This window comes from Zea mays, chromosome 8 (assembly GCF_902167145.1).
Source record: "Zea mays cultivar B73 chromosome 8, Zm-B73-REFERENCE-NAM-5.0, whole genome shotgun sequence".
Lineage (NCBI taxonomy): Eukaryota > Viridiplantae > Streptophyta > Magnoliopsida > Poales > Poaceae > Zea > Zea mays.
Window position 1 is genome coordinate 78,806,967 of NC_050103.1, and position 16,127 is coordinate 78,823,093.

Genomic DNA, 16,127 nt, shown 5'->3' on the forward strand with positions numbered 1-16,127 from the left:
AATTTGAGTCGATTGAATTGTTATTTTAATAGATGACAACTAAGTAAGTAATTAATTATCTAACATGAATGATATGGCGAAACAATTTAATATCAGGCTCGGAGTGCATGTGATACGTGGAACGATGCGTGGCAACATGCGCGAACAACGTGACGACGCCGAGAGCAACACACAAGAATCACTAACAGATATCGTGTTTATACTAAGTAAGTTTTAATTAAAAAACATTAGAGTAGACATTAACCACATTAACATGTATTTATAAAAGCGCAAATTAAAGCTATAACTTAGTTTTAACAAAATCGCCATTTTAATAATCATCGGATGAACAACTGATTAATTAATTAATCAATCAATTAAAAACACGCCATGACAAATAATGTTTCTAACACGTAGACGATATTATTACAAACTTAACGCAACTGAAACGGGTTGAAATAGATCTACAACGCAAATATATTGAGTAAATAATATTTCACGGATTATAGGCAACGTGATGTGATCTCATTGGCTAGAGTCTGGCCACATGATGGGCTACATGATCGCGGGCGCAGAAGATCTGTGGGGGTGTGGGGCGCATGGAGGAAAAAGAAATTGGGAGAATCCATGAAATAGCACTTGTTTGAGACGGCGTTCACGAAATAGCATCCGATTTCAAGTAATTCATAGAATAGCACTTGTTTTACCAAATTAATTCAGAAAACAACACTCTATCTATATTTTGCATTCTTTTATTGCTTACCTCACATACAAATGGACCAAATTACCCCTATTTATCATAACCTTCTTTTTTTATCTCTTATGTCCATAAGAACAACATAAATAAATAAAATATATGACCTCTATTTTTATAGTGTTAAACATACAAATAGACACATATATTTTATGAATGAAGAAGTCTATATTTAACTATTAAATTTAGAACCAGGTATCTTCGGTCGTCGAACTTTTAAAATTAGACATATTTGGTCCATTAAAAGGTCTTAGATTGTACTTCCTATGTTCTTTTTTATTTGATACGGTTGTTTTTTTTTCAAAAACTTCAATCACCCGTCCGATTCAAAAAATTTGTATGTTTTTAGAAACTACTTTCTTCGTTCCATAATATAGTTTTGAAGTCCAATGGTTAAATCTAGACTTCTTCCTTTAAAGTTCCATAACAACGTGTTTATAGTTCCAAAAAAATTTATTGTTAAGCATGATGTTAAACATACAAATAAACACGGATGTTCTATAAAGGAAGAAGTCTAGATTTAACCATTGGACTTCAAAACTATATTATGGAACGAAGAAAGTAGTTTCTAAAAACATACAATTTTTTTGAATCGGACGGGTGATTGAAGTTTTTGAAAAAAAAACAACCGTATCAAATAAAAAAGAACATAGGAAGTACAGTCTAACACCTTTTAATGGACCAAATATGTCTAATTTTAAAAGTTCGACGACCGAAGATACCTGGTTCTAAATTTAATAGTTAAATATAGACTTCTTCGTTCATAAAACATATGTGTCTATTTGTATGTTTAACACTATAAAAATAGAGGTCATATATTTTATCTATTTATGTTGTTCTTATGGACATAAGAGATAAAAAAGGAGGTTGTGATAAATAGGGGTAATTTGGTCCATTTGTATGTGAGGTAAGCAATAAAAGAATGCAAAATATAGATAGAGTGTTGTTTTCTGAATTAATTTGGTAAAACAAGTGCTATTCTATGAATTACTTGAAATCGGATGCTATTTTGTGAACGCCATCTCAAACAATTGCTATTTCATGGATTCTCCCAAAAGAAATTGGGCTGCGTGCGGTAGATTCGGAGCTGCGTGCATGCCGTGGGGCCCATGGCGGTTTTACGGATCGTGATGCATGCAGGTAGGCCTAACCGTATCCTTTTCCTATGGTTTCTCCTCTTTCCATACCCACGACTACACATGATGTTTCTTCTTCATCGAGTTCACGACATTACGCATGCCGAAATGCAGGCAACAGTAGGGTCAGGTGCGCCTGTAACACCCCAGATGTTTATCGTCTGCTCGATCACGAGTGCGGATCTTAACACGTGATAGCGATGAATAAAATGGACACTAAATTTTAATTATCTCGCAAAAGTTCGAGTTTGGTGTCATATTTATTTCCATAATCTAAGCAATTAAAAGGGGGTCGAGAAACTTTTGGATTATCGAATCTTCGTTTGCTGGTGAATTTGGAAATGTTCGGATCATGCGCGTAAGTGAATGCGAAAATCAGAAAACTTCTGATCTTATACAAAATTTGGAGCCCCACGCTGTCCGAAAAGAATAATTCGCCAACGCATTAATTAAATTGTTTTTCTCAACATGTGATCCTTGATGTTAAAGCGAATGATCGACAGCTGATGAGAATCGTAAAATTAGATGGGACTAAATACAGTCTTGAATACCGAAGCCGAACTCGACAACTTGAGTTTTTGGTGCAAAATAATTACGTCTCTGCTCGTTAGCTAAGAAATCGCGTTTGAAGATTCATAGTTAAGATTTATTCCTCCTGTAAATTATCCGACTTTAAATTAAATCAAACGTAGTCTATACCGGTTTGTCTGGTATCTTTTGTTTCGTCCGATTTACATCTCGTGCAAACTCAATCGGAGAAATAAATTATCTGTGTGCTCCCTTTAAAGAAAAGGATGGAAAAGTAAAAAAATATTTTCCTCAAATATTTTCACCGCTGCTCCCACTGAGATTTTTCTCCCCTAGATTTTTATCAGCGCCGCCCCAGTTCTATCCTCCCACCGCGTACGACCAGCAGCCTTATCCGCTCGCTTGATTTTCTTCAGCCGTGCTCAGATTATTCCAACTGCGCCTTGATTTTTCCCCTGCGCGTCGCCGTTCTCTGAAGCCTTATCTTCCACGCATGCAGTTTTCCTCTGCTCAAGCTCCATCGCGGCGTCCCTCTGCTCACTCTCCTGGCCGCCATCTCCATGGACGCGCACCCCCTTGCTTCTCTCTCCCTCCTCTTCCTCCTTGCGTCGTTCGCCTGGCCGCTGCGCAGCCCCTTGGCTTCATCTTTCCCCTTCTCCTCTCTGCCAGTGCCTTCTCTGCTCCTCAAATCCATGGCACCGCGGCCTCCCAGCTCGGACTGCGCCGCTCTTTGATTTCCGGTGGCCGACGTCTTCCTCTGTGCCGTCAGCTTGCCGGACTCTCGCCATCCTCCACCGCCCTGGATTTTTTCCTGAAGCACCGCGCCCCTGGTCGAGCTCCCCCATGGCGTCTTCCCCCTGGCGCCCCTGTGCTCGCGTCCCTGTGGCCGCGACTCTCCCTCTAGTCGCAGGGATGCGCACGCCCCATCCCCAATGGCGCTTGGTCGCCCAGCTCCCTGCTCCTTGCACTCGTCCGGCCTAGAGTTCCCTGCGCGCGCTCCTCTGCTCGCCGGTTCTCCTTGCCCCAGCACCATCAGTCCTCTATCCGGCTTCAACCCCACCGTCGGTCTCTAGTTCGCCATGGCGCTGAATTTTTTCCTCGTGTCATCCCTGCTCCTCGCGTGTTGGGCACCGGGAGACTTTCCCTGCTTGGTCTGGCATGGGCTGTAGCTGCCGGACAAGCGTGCCCCTATTTCCTTTGTCGCCGGTCGTCGACTCCAACTTTGCCGTGAGCCAGCTCTGGTCTCCGTTTGACCTCGTCCTGCTACGCGGTTCCTAGTCATAACCATCTCGGACTGCGCTATCGCCCAGATCCGAAACCGAACTCCCCAACGCCCTGGCGCTCAATGAAATGTCCAAGCCTGGCCTTCGCCACATTCACTGCCTTTGTGCGCACGCTACTGCTTCCGTGCCGCAACATACGCCAACAACTCGAGCTAATGTAAAGTTTGGTCAACTATCATTGACTCGTGGTCGCCCCTGTTCCCTGCGTACCTGTGAATTAGTCGATGTCGTGAGTTTGGGTGCCTGATTAAAGAAAGAAATCCTAGGGTTTTGTGTGGAAAAGAAATCATAGTTCAACGCTTGCCAAATATCTAATAAAATGTTTGCGCTAGGATTTATCGTCAATTTCGCAGATCCGAGTCGTTTATGGTGTGGTGAACTATTTCACTACTCCCGCTAGCCGACTCATGAAGTAGATCGAGTTTGTATGTTGGTCGCGACTCGCGACGAATTCTTTTGTTAGTTGCACAAGTGCGTGTGGTTATATTAAATGATTATTAAAATGCGTCGCAGGTAGTATGTGGTGGATGCATATGTCGAATAGGTTTAAATTGGCTCTTTGCTGAGGAGTGAGGAGAATTAGTAGCGTGAGGAATTGATTTAGTATTCCAAACGATTATCCGATAAGGTTGTCATTGTTGATTTTGTAGGATATTTTGGTAGTCAAACCTGAGATGTTTGATTAATTGTTGACATGTAAAATAGGAATAGTGTTTGATCGGCTAGTGGGCATTCTATTAGTGTTGTTATGCTAATTCAGTTTTATGGTACATTGATGATTAGCCTTATTAATTGTATCATGTGGTAAATCCTAGGTTTGGAATATACATATATCGGATTGGTCTTAGCGATGCGGTGTAAGGTGAAATTAGTAATATGAAAAGTAAATTAATAAATTCAAACGTGTGGCTGGTGAATGTTATTAATGTTGCTTTCGATGGATTTTATTTACTGCAGTTAGTGTTACGTTTGAGTAGTCATGATACTCTTCGTTAGAAACCGATTAAGTGCCCTAGATAAATATCTAGCATTACCAAAATGAGTGAAAGCGAATAATATCAATTAGTTTGTTTCTGTTAAAATTGAATCCAGCTAAGTTAAAATAATGTAGATATGGTACTTAGTGTTATGTAGACATTTAGTCTTGATATTCCTCCTTATGTGCATACATGTGCATTATGCATATCATTCAGGTACGTTAATTAATCACGTGATGCGGAAGACAACCCAAGTCGACCCCAGGATCATGCAGAGATTGGACATCTCCGCAAAACGATGTCGTCAGTCGGACCAACGTGAAGGGCAGACTGAATAAGTTCCAAGACAAAGGATGGTCATCAAGTGATCGACGTCTAACAACACTAACCTAGTGTTATCCAGGCAAGCCCCGGTGCATTTGCCACCTTCTTGCTGTTTTAAATCTTTATCACCTTATATGATGCACTAGGAATGTGCCCATGCGATGCCACGGAACACAAATTGCGACCCTCCAATGGACTTAGGGCCCTGGCGACGAGCGACGTGAGTACAATAGTGACGGCAAAATCTATGATTAAACATAGATACAGAACGATATAAATATGTCTACCCAAATAGATTGAAATGGAATCGCACAAATAATTTCTAAAGAGTAAATATATAATGCTTAATCATAAGCAAATATATTGACACCTTGTACACTAATCTAATCTTTTTTTAACAATATTGTTAACTCTTTGTTGTATGTTTGTCGGGATGGCATATCTGCACGAATTGATCTTATAACTTAACAGTTCGATAATAGAGTTCCTCTGAAGAATCTTTGCACTGCGTGAAACCAAGGATCTAACGGTTGGAAGAGGAGTTCCTCGGGCCCATTTTAAGTTGTAAAGTGTTTCGAATGATGGGTGCTTTTGTGGCCGTGCCATATCATGCATGTTGTAGCGTGTGGGTTTGTGTGTGTGTTGTGACTTCCATCCCTCTCTCCAGTCGTATTGATGGCACTGTGGAGGGATTTGTCGCTAATATATACCCTACTGACTTATGTATTGCATCGCAGTTTCAAAGCAGTTTGTCATCATAAGTGCACACAGGTGGAATAGGGCGAGGATGGTCTGGTGCAAAGGTGAAATAATGGCACAGAAGTTTTACAAAACACCCAACCAGCCCAACCAAAAGCACTGAGAACAACTACATTGAGAGTGCACGGTTCAGGGTCATGCGACCTTGGAGCATTCTGGACACAGGAGACGGCCCCTCGACCTGCACTTTGTGCAGGGAACAAGATTCTCAGTCTTAGCTTCAGCTCCAAGAGACTCGTAGAGGTCATCCAGCACGCCCAAACTGAGCATCCCTCCACTCCGAGCTGATCCTGTTCATTTGCACTGCGAGCATGCTACAATCCGAAGGCCACCGCACCTCTTACACATCCCTAGTGATAATATATATTGAGAGGAGGAGAGTTGCTAGCTTATTCCTGCATATCATATTGTGTTCCTTCTTTTTGGAGTCCCTTTTGAGACTGGAGACTCCTTTGCAACGGAATCAAGGTTGGGTGCAGACCCTACCCTTTGTTGTTCAGGCTGCTTCTTGAAAAGGGCAATAATATCCCCCTTAGAACAATACCCTGATTTCTTGGTGACAACCCACTCGTAGGCAACTCCTGATCTGGAACAAGCCAGAAATTGTGGCGCTAAATTTGGTTACTCACATGGTATTCTCAAATAGGAGATAAGGGACAATAAACATGAAGAAGCTATATGTGTTGGCCTTGTTCGGAGATCCAAAACCAATAATGGTAGTCACCTATAATGTGCCATTTATATCATGAAGTTGCACCAAAATGACAAGCGAATGAATAACTAAGACAATATTATTACAGTATGTATGTCATCAAACCCACTGTTGCTATTCTTCACGCAGAGCCTTGCAGATCCAACGTGAGCAATGGGCAAATTAGCATTCAATGTCATAGGAAGGAACCATCACAGGAGCAAGCACGCAGATACAATAATGAAATACTCGTCACATATGCCATGGAATATCAAGCAGTGCAGGTGAACAAAGTCTTTGTGGTAGCATACAGCATGCTACACATGAAAGTACTACTACATACCGCATAACTTGAGCGAATACAACAAGCAAACCATAGGCAAGCCCCAGAATGAAAGGAAACAAGGGTACAAATGTGGCAGAGCCCAAACCACCCTTACTCATCTTGGATGGCCTCCTCGTCCTTGTATTTTGCCTCCTCGTCAGCAGCGGCATCCTGGTACTGCTGGTACTCGGACACCAGATCGTTCATGTTGCTCTCAGATTCGGTGAACTCAATCTCATCCATGCCCTCACCAGTGTACCAATGCAAGAAAGCCTTCCTCCTAAACAAAGCAGAGAACTGCTCACTCACATGGCAGAACATCTCCTGGATGGAGGTGGAGTTGCCAATGAAAGTGGAGGCCATGGAGAGGCCACGCAGAGGGATATCACAAACACTGGTCTTGACGTTGTTGGGGATCCACTCCACAAAGTAGGATGAGTTCTTGTTCTGGACATTAATCATTTGCTCATCAACCTCCTTAGTGCTCATCTTGCCAAAGAACATGGCAGAGGCTGTGAGATAGCGACCATGGCGTGGGTCAGCAGCACACATCATGTTCTTGGCATCCCACATCTGCTAGGTTAGCTCAGGGACGGTGAGCGCACGGTACTGCTGCGAGCCACGCGAGGTGAGTGGTGCAAAGCCGATCATGAAGAAGTGGAGCCGAGGGAACGAGATCAGGTTGACTGCAAGCTTGCGCAGGTCAGAGTTCAGCTGTCCTAGGAAGCGGAGGCAGCAAGTGACATCGCTCATCGTTGCACTGATCAAGTGGTTCAAGTCTCCAACTCTTCAGAAACAAACTGTCTGAAGTATTCAAGAATTTCAAAAATACTAAATGACAACATGATTTCTGTAAACACTAAGAAGCGAATTCATTGATTGAAATCTGGTACAGATCAAATGCCAGCTTGTTTTTTTATTTCGGCAGCAAGTGACACCGCTCATCGTTGCACTAATCAAGTGGTTCAAGTCTCCAACTGTTCAGAAACAAACTGTCAGAAGTATTCAAGAATTTCAAAATACTAAATGACAACATGATTTATGTAAACACTAAGAAGCGAAATCATTGATTGAAATCTGGTACAGATCAAATGCCAGCTTGTTGTTTTTATTTCGGCAGCCATGTGTATATAATCTTCTAACAATACGAATAAATAAAAGCTCAATGAAATTATTGAGCAAAAATATATTGTGGCAAAGCCATCATAGGAATATAAATCTTCTGACAATGCATATCGCAAAGAACACATTTTGAAAACAGGAAAATTAAACTTGAGCTTAAATCAACTTACAGCTAGGGGTCATTAGCTTCAGAGTTCAGAAGCAAATGTCATAAAGTGCTTCGTTGTCAAGAACCATGCATTCATCAGCGTTCTCAACCAGCTGATGGACAGACATGGTTGCATTGTATGGCTCAACAACAGTGTCTGACACCTTGGGCGAGGGAAAGACAGAAAATGTCAGGATCATCCGATTAGGGTACTCCTCTCTAATCTTTGAAATGAGAAGCGTGCCCATTCTAGATCCAGTGCCTCCTCCAAGGGAATGACAGACTTGGAAGCCTGATTACAGCAAGTTAAGAAAATTAGTGAGACTAAGGACACCTGAATGTTACCATCATAGTAAACATGTGCACAAACAAAATAGAGACAACCTAAATGTGTTCTCTCACAAAAGAGTAGGGCAATGTGTGGTCCAATATCACATAAGAAAATACCTATTGCGGGTGTCAATCACATATCCCTCATGACACTTTTGATGTCTTTCAGATATGAAATCAATCAAACAACATACATGGGTCAGACTATAAACAATATGTGTAGAAAACCTAATCCTTGTCGATGCAGTCCATTTGTCACAAAATATACTTATCACTACTCACTCCACGGGAGTTTCGGCGAACAACTAGTGTGCGCCCACGCTGCAAAGGCAAATGACCTGATCGTAATCAATCAATCCAGTGCTTTCATCCAATCTATAAGGCATTGTCTCAAAAAATATTGAAGTTGCAGATATCTTCTTAGTGTCAGTCTGCAAACAGTAGGTATAACTTTTGAGCTATAGGAGTATCTAGAGTATCATATTTGAATGTTACTAAGAATTTATGGGAAAATGTCACTCATTTGCAGATAGTACGTATGCATTACATAATCAAGCATGCAGGCGGAACTTAATTTTGCATAGCAGGTGCCAGTGCAATAATGGAACAGCCATAAAGAAATCCAAACCAACCACGGAGACAAAAAGGAAAGAAAGGCAACAGAGAAGGAAACATCCATGCTTGTGTGCAGCATCAAAATAAAAATAGTTGGAGGTACAAGGAAACTCCAGACCCATGTACCTGGTAACCATGAGAAAGATGTCCACTGTGAGGAAAATCCAAAGCCATGATCCTTTCATGTGGCTTCAAGACTGCAGTGTATACATGGAAGTTGGCGCGTGAACCAGATAGAGGTTGCACATTCACTATAGAGGTTGAAAATTGGTCATGAGTTAAGAAAATTTTGGTGAAAAGGCAGCTAACATTATGAGAGAAATATGGTCAGAAACAAAAGATAAATATTGAAAAACATATATAATAATGTAGAAGAGTGACCACACATTATATGTAGGTAAGATGGGCAAGTTGTTTAGTCTATGATGGAGCAATTCCTACATATGCAGAAGTTAATTCTCTCAACTGATCCTATGTAATCTAAACTCCTTGCAGACTTTGTAACATTTCTAAATTGCTACAAACTGTTCTTAATCTCTCATAGGTAAAACAGAGTGTTTTCCATCATTGCCTTCTCTAATTCACATTATCCAAACCAGGAAAGGAGAAAAGTACTACAGCTTTAGTGCAGTAAAAGCTTGACTGCAAAGAGATATGTTCACAAACAAGGAACATACGACATGGCAATATAATAGATATTGCTGCTAGACTATACAAGATTTTACCTCCCCACTTCGTCGGGTCCAAACGGAAAGCCTCCAAAGCACGTTTTTGACACAAGGATTCTGCCATATCAATAAACCTACAACCAAGAACACACAGAATAAAAACCCCAATTCAGATTATTCATGCAGACAATCACTCAATTTGCACGCGTGTTTCCACTGAAACAATCACGAGAATGACAACGGATAGAGCAGGGCAGTACTCATTTCCCCCGTAGTATCTTGCACCAGGGTATCCCTTGCTGTACTTGTTGGTCATGACGGAACCTACTGCCTGCATCACTGACACAGACGTGAAATTCTTCGACGGGATGAGCTCCAGACCCTGCCACCAGACGCATTAACACAGACAGAACTCGGTAGGGTCTTGGAAAAACAAATAATAATATAATCCAACAAAACAATGACTGGAGAAGTGGAAATGACTGAAAAGAATACGTATAGGAAAAGATGATTGAAGAAACAGGGACCTTCCATTGGCGGACCTTCTCGTGCTCGATGATGTCAGCAATCTCAGGGTCGACCTCTTCCAGCGGCGCGTTCAACTGCTTAGTCCACTGCCGCCAATGCTGAGAACACGAGATCAACAAAAATCAAGCGGAGCAATGGACATACCAATGATTTAGAACAAAGTAACCGGTACAAACGGTGATTCCGGATCTCTCCTCCGTCGCCGGAAGGGATGCCTGCGCACACACAAAAAAACAAATCAAATCAAATCAGAAGAACGGATCATGAGTCATGCTTTCTTTCTTTGTTTTCTTTTGAGTGGTGGGTATGGTAGAAGACAAGACAATGCCTTATAGATTGAATGAAAGGACTGGATTGACTGAAAATTGAGCAACGCGGCTATACAATACATGTTGGGGTGCTGCTCCCGGACCAAGCGGACGCCACCGTTGCAGAGGTTGCAGGCGCCTACAGCCACAGAGCACTGCAGCTGGCAGATTAGGATATTTAATTTTCCCAAGACGCGAGCGAAGAGGGAGTAGGGTCTTGGGTGGGCGCCATCGAAAAGAATGATCAACATGGTGTCAGAAGGCTAGAAGAACTCGGCGTCCGTGGCCGCCTTCATGGACCCACTGCTAGAAGTTGCGGCCACCTACAACCTCAACCATCGCGGTATTCGTGCGGCTTGGGGCTGCTGTGTCAGGTGGTCGTGCCGTCGGTGGAGCTGGAGCTGCTTGGTGACGCATAGTAGTAGGACCGGATCCGACGCCTGCCTGTTTTTAGAGGATTCATACATACACTTGCGTGTCGTCGGTGGACCCACTGCTTGGTGCCGTCGGCGGATCCGGCGCCTGCCTTGCGCATGGCTGTTGGCCAACGAGGATGAGGATCGGTAGGCACGGATCCGGCGGAGGCGGCGCGCATGGCGGTTGGGCGTTCGGGCGTGAGGTGAGATGCGGGCGCGAGGTGAGATGGGGGGCGCGATGCATGCGGGGGCACGAGGTGAGATGCGGCGGCGACGGCGCGAGGCATGCGGGGGCGCAGTTGATGGATGGCATCGGCAATCGAACGGTGGGGATGGAGGCGGGGGCATGGTTGTGCCAAGTCTACACTATCGTCTTAAGGAAAAGTAGAGATTGGGTAATAGGAGTTGTGTGCTAATCCAATTGCTGCATTTCCTTCCTTGGAATTGTTTACCATTCCTTGATTACCTATTTTATTAAAGGGTTTTCTGATGCTTAGTCCAGCTTTAGAAAAACAAATGTTTTGTTTTAAAACAAAAGATGATGCTTCACAGTGGATGGGATGTTTTCAAAAATAAAACTTGATGGTGGATCCATCATGGCCATGATGGGTTCAACATCAGACAAGATGTACCTTTGCCAGGTACTAAACTTTGGGTTTTTAAATGATAAAGTTGAGACCGACCGGGTGACTTGCACGAGAAGAGAGTCTCGGTGTAGTGTCTCCGTCTAAGTCGATTAAGGACCGTACCAATGTGGGCCTAATGATCGAGGACCTTTTAACTGGTTACATGCCTCATCATGGGTAAGCTTTGCCTCGGGCAAACTAATACCAGAAAGGCCAACACGCAATGGGAGTGGAGAGATGGCGAGAGTAGCATGTACCCTCCGTGGCAAGAGGCTGGACGGTGGTGTATCTGTGCTCTCGGTTGGTGTGAACCTGGTCTGTTCTTAAGAATCCCAGTGACAAGTTGACATATGCTGGGTATTAATTGATTCGGATCGCCGTTACTTCTCGGATATGAGACTTGGTCACTGACTTACACGTAGAAATCCAGTGAAATGAAGGGATGATAAAAAGACGGCTAGTATAGGCCAAGTGTTTGAACTAGGGTAGAAAGAACTCTAGAGGCAGGTAACTTTACTTAACATGACAAGTAAAAATGGATTTTTAAGGATCCACTCATAGTAAGTTTTTCTGCAAAAGAGTCTTTGATTCATGATAAACCATACCTTGAGACCTTTTAAAACCAGCATATCCTTGAGAGTCTTTTCTTTAGTCGGGTAAGTCTTGCTGAGTACTTGCGTACTTAGGGTTTTATTCCCGTTGTTGCTGCAGGTTACGAGTCACTTTGATTGTGATTGGTGTTAAGCGCCGGTGGGCATGGCCTTCTTATAAGTCTAAGTAACTCTTCTATACTTCTTATTGAGGATGGTCACTTAAGCTAGCATATATTTCAAACTTATAAATAATTTATAACATTTCAAAGTTTATTCTTTGAACCACTTTTGTAACCACTCCGATAAATATAATGTAAATTTGTTGTAACTTGTAAAATTTGGTAATAAGATTTTCGCTGCAAAATTGTTGGTGTGTGATTTGTGTTTACTTAATCCTGCGGTCCTAGTTGTAAGTGGTTTATGAGAGGTCCTTGGGGCACTCGGACAGATCCTATTAAGTTATCTGGTGCACATGCATAACCGTCTGAGGTCCTTGAGACAAGGGCAGGTGCATGTGAGCCCAATAACTTGGGATGTTCTGCCACAGCTGGTATCGGAGAAAGATTAAGTGTATACGGTCACATACGTATTTTCAAAATAAAAGTTTTGGTTTTAGAAAATCTATTTTCAACTAAACACATTGTTTGGCTTTGAAAAACAACTTTGAAAAACTATAATGCTAGCGACATCCTCTATTAAGCCCTAAATTAAGGTCTATCATGTGGCTTAGTTCAAAACCACTAACCCATAACAGGGGGTATTGCATACATGTGTATTGTTATTTTTGAGGCCATTCAGTTTTGAATGGATCGACGCTCAGGTAAGGTGAGATGTGCGAGCATGACCGAACAACTGTCGGTCTAGGGAAGAGTATAGAAAGCGCTTGATTATATACATGTTCCACATATGTATATATGAAGGCTACGATGTGGAGTATTTACTTTTCTAGGAATTCAGTACCCCATGGATGTGTATGGGTACACAGATATAGGAATACTGAGAAGTGTAATGTACTTGTAATGATGCACCTACGCTCAGGTAAGAAGGTGAGTTACCATAATGTGTTGCCCTATGGTTAAAGTGTGGCAATGATGAGATGGCCTCCATATAGCAATATATGGAGTACAAACTGTGTTAAACTGTCATGTGTGAATTGCATCATTGGAAATTGGGCTGTGATGGATTTTCCTGCAGGTACACTAACCTTGAAAACGTATGTGTAGCTGACGACTAGCAAAATATCGAGAGAGTCGTAAGTATGCCACCGATGTAGAACTCTATTGCCACATTATGTTGGCAAAACTTGTGAGGATGAAAAGGACGAGCATGCATCTTGATTGTTGCATCATGTTTGTCACCTATACACCCAAGATGCTTCTCTCATCTTTATTCCAGTAACCAGTGATTGTAGATAATGTGGTGTAATTTTGTATTATGACCTTCGATGAAATAGTTGTCCTTCATTCTTTAGGTAACCTGTTAAGGTCTTATATGTGTTTGCTCTTGTACTTGATATGTTGATAAAATATTTGTGACATGTTTGCCTAAACCAAAAACTAGGTCATGTTCTTATTTAGGTAACCATGACCCAAATTTGAATTTTCCATTATCCCTCCATGACCAGACTCATGCAAATGGATGTTTGGATAATTTCTTTATCCAACACAAGATGTGCATGGGCTTAAAGCTAGAATTTTGAGTCCGTGTTCTTGCTATTTAATCTGTGATGTTTTAGTGGTCATATTTCCATCCTAGATCATGCCCTTATTCGATTGATGCAAGCTAATATCTCTATTTCAGTTTGCCTCTACTTGAGAATCGCATTATCAACTCATCAACCCAACCTAGTAAAGACATGTCTGATCATTCTTCTTGAATTTAATGCCTTTGGTTTCCCCATATCTATCGAAGGCATACCAACTTAATCCTTGACTTGTAATTGTTGGATGTCATAGAAATATGCTTGGGGCTGAAGCATCAGTCTTCCATCGTACTCCTTTCATCAAGTTTAGGTTATGGCCATGTCTTGTTCATTTCATCGGGCCATGATCTATTTGGCTCTCTACTTGTAATCATTCTTATAGGTGGAGTCTATTTTGTATATTGTCACCCTTGCTCAATCTATTGGTGTGGAATGAGATTTCTTATTGGTTACATCTGGTAATGGTGTTATTACTAAAGTCGATGGTGCCACGACGAAACCGAGGGCCTCCGGTGGGTGATCAACACATGGTTGCGCTACTTGGCATGCGTTGGTATCACCGTTAGGAGTCATAATCCATTATGAGATTATATCAATATGTGATCTCTGCACAAATTGTTCTTCAACGTGAGATTCCTTATTGGTGTTGTTCGGTAATGGTGTCACGATTAATGACTTATGGTGCCGCAGCGAAACTGAGAGCCTCCTGTGAATGCGCACACAGGACTGTGCTACTCGTCGGATGCTGGTATCAAGATCTCTGGTCATGATCCATTATGGAACTACCCTAATATGTTATCTTCCGTAGATCTCTTCCTTGAAACGATTTCGGTGTTGATTGTCGAAGTGATCAAGCAACATCTATCATCTCTGTTGGATCAAACGGGCATACCACTTTCATGTGTGGTCTCTTTTCTTTGATCTTAGTAGTGACTACTCATACAAGTTCCCTTTACGCCCTTTGTGTAATGGTGAAGCCTTGGAGCTTTTTAGTGTTGAAAAACAGCTAATTAGTTCTCAAATGGAGATTGGTTTTCCCTGCTGCTGAGATGCAGGAGTTTGTTCATCCGCTCTTTTATTTAATCCATGTATTCCCTAACCAAGTGGATAATTAATCTCGCATACAGAAACGGATGAACAACATGACCCAATGGATTTCTACCCAAATGCATGATCTCCTGTTAGCAAAAGTGAACTCTTGACCACTGGTTTGTCGATGGATAATAAGAGGACCTATTCGATGCCATAAGTAGTTCAACAAGTTGGTTTTTACTAACTTGTAACTGCTTTGTGAACAAAGGTTGAGTTTAGAGATCATTTTGTAGAGTTGTCTAAACTCACTTTTGTACAGCCCATCTTAAGGAAGTGTTCATCAGAATCGAGATTAAGTCGGCCAGAAACCACCTAATCATCACTCTAGTCATGCCTCGATCATATCACATGTGATTTTCTAACATGTGTGATCATGTCGAGTCGTGCTAAGTATTTGATGAAATGGGTTGGTCGCGAAGTCAACATCAACAGATATCTTTATTGATATTTTCTTGGATCTCTATCATCTTTTGTGGACTTGAATTCTCTGGTTAGCCACATGTTAACCGCAACAGTATTTGACATCCACACCCGTTTCGTGTGTTATGAACTTACCGTAACCACTTGTTGGTAAACCTCTTTTTATGTGTTTTACCCAACAGGTTGCATCTAATTCTATTTGGGTAAAGTCACATATCTACCACTCGCCCAACAGACTCAGATAGTACAGTGTCATCAGAAAAATACAAACTGCACACATGGAACCTTATGTGTTCTTCTGGCAGACATCGTCTCTATTGTTGGAGATCTCTAAATTAGCCTAAGGCGATACATGATATGTCCACTAGAAAAACCACATCCTGAGACACATGCCTTTGCTTGGAACTGCCTTACATTATCGCTAATATGGACAAGGTTACATGCTGCTCTACTCTTAAAAGTCTTTCGCTCCAAATCTCGGGACGAGATTCTTTTAAGGGGGAGGGTTGTAACACCCCAGGTGTTTATCGTCTGCTCGACCACGAGAGCGGACCTTAACACGTGATAGCGATGAATAAAATGGACACTAAATTTTAATTATCTCGCAAAGTTCGAGTTTGGTGTCGTATTTGAAAGTCGCCTAGAGGGGGGGTGAATAGGGTGAAACTGAAATTCTCAAAAATAATCACAACTACAAGCCGGGTTAGCGTTAGAAATATAATTGAGTCCGCGAGAGGGAGTGCAAAACAAATCGCAAGCAAATAAAGAGTGTGACACGCGGATTTGTTTTACCGAGGTTCGAT

At 42.0% G+C, this 16,127-nt stretch overlaps 3 pseudogenes across 2 annotated transcripts; all 3 read right to left on the reverse strand.

Annotated features, from left to right (window-relative positions):
- Window positions 1-6,698: 6,698 nt before the first annotated feature.
- LOC103635423 (tubulin beta-5 chain-like) lies at window positions 6,699-7,564 on the reverse strand (annotated as a pseudogene).
- Window positions 7,565-8,711: 1,147 nt separating this feature from the next.
- LOC109941682 (serine hydroxymethyltransferase pseudogene) lies at window positions 8,712-9,215 on the reverse strand (annotated as a pseudogene). The gene is made up of 2 exons (NR_164075.1): window positions 9,098-9,215; window positions 8,712-8,787 (listed from the first exon to the last, which is right to left on the reverse strand). The product of NR_164075.1 is annotated as a serine hydroxymethyltransferase pseudogene (transcript).
- Window positions 9,216-9,663: 448 nt separating this feature from the next.
- Window positions 9,664-10,442, reverse strand: LOC100126943 (serine hydroxymethyltransferase pseudogene; annotated as a pseudogene). Its single transcript, NR_164076.1, has 4 exons — window positions 10,344-10,442; window positions 10,167-10,253; window positions 9,900-10,021; window positions 9,664-9,773 (listed from the first exon to the last, which is right to left on the reverse strand). The product of NR_164076.1 is annotated as a serine hydroxymethyltransferase pseudogene (transcript).
- Window positions 10,443-16,127: the final 5,685 nt, after the last annotated feature.